We start from the raw sequence: 3,746 nt of genomic DNA, 5'->3' as shown, positions 1-3,746 counted from the left end.
GTCATGACCAAATATATGACCCAATGACATTTAGACAGTGACGTCATGAAGCAACATTTAGGTCAGCTCAGGAGTTAGCAGCAGTGGGATTGTCTGGAAAGAGCTGTTACAGATTTCACATAATCTGTGGGCATCATCAGATGTTTTGCACTGAGGCTAAACACATGAAAATAATTGTAAAAAACAAAGTAAAATACATTTTCTTACCTGATCAATCTTTGCCCTATTTACAGCTAAGTACAGGCTTCCATAGTCCCTCATATCTAGTTTTGAAATCAAGCCATTATGCAAACACGCCCTTGTGGATTGCATTTGGCAGTTATTTCATAAAACGGCTGGATATAAAAAAAAACACAAAACATCTGTAATTCAAAGTCTGGTAAATATCAACCTGACCAAAAATAATAAAACTGTCAAACGTTACTTTTACTCAACAACAGTTAGAAAAACAAATTATGGTCATTTTCTTTGAACAGTTGAATTAATTTGACAGTTTATTGTAAAACTCCTTTCAGCAAGTATTTTATTATTTATGTCACAGTAACTGTTGCAGCCAATATAAACAGTTGAAAACTTTATAGATTACCTTTAAACTGACAGAAGACTAAATAGTAAAATATGAACAAGCCCCTCGTATGTTATGATTTATCTGGTTTGTGATTGTTGTCTTTTAGGATGTACCAAAGTTTTTATTTTTATTTACCGAGTACATATTTAAGCCACGCAAAGTTGTTCCTTTTTCCGATCAAAGTTCTTTTTTTTTTTTTTTTTTTTTTCTTTTTTTTCTTTTTCATGCCGTTGAAGTTTCTTACCTCATAAAAATTCCTACCAGGAAAAAAGGAAGGAGTAGTGATGGATGGCGAAGATGTGAGACTCGTGGGGGTTCCGTGTTGAGTTTGTTTTAGGCCTCTGTTTGGAGAGGAGACTTTCATTGCTTAATGATTTATGAGTGGCCAGCCTCCCAGGGGAATCAGAGTGAGTTCTTTTTCCTGCTTGTAATAACCCACCGTCTAACATAAAACCTAGGCTTCTCCTTTGTGTTATGTTTTTCCAGCATGAAAGGTGTTAGGTCCGGTAGGGAGCCGTAGCGCACAGAGAAGCTCTCTGTATGATCCACCCCCAGCAGAGGCAGATTTACATCTGCTACAGCAAAACTAAGAGCTACGAGAATCTAAAATAAGTCTAAAAAGATTTCCACATACTGCAAATAAAGCTGCGTTCACACTGTGAACGAATTCTGCTATTTTTTCTCTTGATGCGACCTGTATCGGATCTTTTCATGACAGCCTGAACAACACAAGTCAGATTTTTTTTCGAATGGGACCCCAACCGCTTGGATATCCGATACGTATCTGATCTTTATGGGTGTGTTCACAGTGCAGCCTGAAGTGACCCAATTCCGATTTTTTGGCAATTCCGATTTTTTTGCCAGGCCGTTCACACTGCCAGTAAATGCGACCTGTATGCGTTTCTGCAGTGTGAACGGGCCTGAAAGTGTCCCACATGCGCAGTAGAGGGCGCAATAGCGTCAGCGTTCTTAGTGTTCTGCCAACCGCAATAAAAAGAAGTGCTCAGTGTTTGCGGAAGTAAACATGGAGGCTAACGGTGGAGCTTAGCCTACATATTTGAAGTTGTCGCTTCAGGCTGCAGTGTGAACGCACCCTATGTGACCTGAATCTGAACGTCTAGGTCGCGTTCATCCGACCTGAACGTCATTGATACTCGAAACGTCACTATTCTGCCGTGACGTTTATCACATCACGGCAGACGTGTTTTTCTTCTTGCTTCTGATACGCAGAAGCAAGAAGAAAAACAACAACCATGGCGGACTATAATGAGGATTAAGTTGTTAATGTGCTGGCTCCGGTTGGACAACAACTTTAAAATCATAAGCTATGCTCCACCGTTAGCATCCGTGTTTACTTCCGCAAACACTGAACACGCTCTCTGTGACGTTATCGCGCCCTTTACTGCGCCTGCGGGACACTTTCAGGTTGTCTGCAGTTTTCACTGGAGATCACACACAGGTCGCACATATTTGGAAATTTAAACACCCAAGGAAAAAAAAAAAAAAAAAAAAAAAATCAGATTTGACAAAAAAATCGGGATTGGCTCAGTTCGGGCTGCAGAGTGGACGTAGCCTTATTCAGACCCTGCTTGCATTAGGTCCGATTTATGTTTATTAAAATAAACAAATGGTAAACCGACTGAAACTGTCACTGACATTCACAGAAAAACTAAAAACTCCTAAAGAACTAGATGGAGACCAAAGTCTGACTCACTCATTCCAGAAAACATCTGTGCAGTTTTAAATCCAGTCAGAGGATAAATACTGCAGTGAACAACCTAAGTTGGAGCAGAAGATGCCATAATTGCAGGTATTAAAGCTTTTATCAGGTGACCATGGATATTTGCCTTTAAAGGAAGATAAACCCACCGACTCTCCATTCAGACATTGTTCCTTTCATGTCCGATCTCTGATGGGCTCTCATTGTCAACCTGCCATCACCTCTGGTGCTGTAATCGCTGCCCCGCTTTCCGTTCTGCCATGTCAAATGACAGAATTTGCTCATAAATGTTCAGACATGTATGTATCCAGTCCTTTTGTAATCTGTTTCCTTTCCAGTTCTGAAACTGGAACTAGGACACAAAATTCACTTTTTACACATTTTTTTTTACTTCTATTTGGGTCTCTACTGTTTTTAAAATCAACTTAAGCTCTAAAGAAAAAAAAAAACCCTAACCAGCTGCTTTTGGTAATAAGCTAATGTTTTTTGGTGTCTGGAAAATGAGCCATTTCAAAAGCCTCCTGAGGAGGACTGCACCATTACCCAGCAACCCCAGCTGAGAAAAGCCCGTCACCTAGCAACCCAAAGGATGTCTGGTCAGCTGGTAGTTGTATGCGCTGTACAATGGCTGCTGGAAATGACAAAGGTTTTATTGTTGACTTATTTGGGTTTAAACTGACAAGAGGCCCTAATCTGCTCTCTCTGAAAGAAGCTAAATGACCAAACTAAAATACATTTTTTAAAGAGTGATTTTATGCAAGAAATGTAATGAACATGTTTTTTATGGCCCGTAGATTTACTCTAACCCAGTGGTTCCCAAACTTTTTCTGCCCCCCCATTTGGATTACAAATAGCCTTCTTGTTGAATGACGTGTGTGAGCGAAGGGGGTGGGGAAGGATTCTTAGAGACTCTCTAAGGGGGATCGACTTTTTTGAGGGCAAAATGAATGTACGTAGCCGAACATAGACAACAACATCAGTAGCCTACAGGCTACTTGTTAAGCTTAAGGTGATGTATTGATATTATGATATTAGCTAGTGATCTTTTAGCTAGCATTACCCGCATCCAACAGCTTTACTCAACTCAGTCTGTTAGTTTGGGGGGGAAAACTGTGAAAAGTTCTAACACACCTGCGTAGCTCTGCACAGCAGCAGCAGGTCTCCTTCGCTGCAGCACAGGTGTAAACCCAGCACGAGTGTTGTAGCGCTTATGTTGTGTTTAAAGGCAGCTCGGAAAAACAGGTTACCACATGTTAACAACGGATTAAACAGTTTTAACTGCTGATAAAAGTGACAGAGGACACAGATATGGGAAGTGTGGAAGCCCCTACTGTATCATATTGACATAGGAATAACAGAGAGTTGGCCATTCTAAGGTAAAAACCCAGCGCATACAGTGTTCATTTTTTTTTGTTTTTATTATCCAGTCAGCTTCCACCCCCCCACCCCCTAGGGGGC

This window comes from Poecilia latipinna, unplaced genomic scaffold (assembly GCF_001443285.1).
Source record: "Poecilia latipinna isolate Pla-1442-1.1 unplaced genomic scaffold, P_latipinna-1.0 Scaffold919, whole genome shotgun sequence".
NCBI lineage: Eukaryota > Metazoa > Chordata > Actinopteri > Cyprinodontiformes > Poeciliidae > Poecilia > Poecilia latipinna.
The sequence above is the reverse complement of the archived record's forward strand: the minus strand, read 5'-3'. Positions refer to the sequence as shown.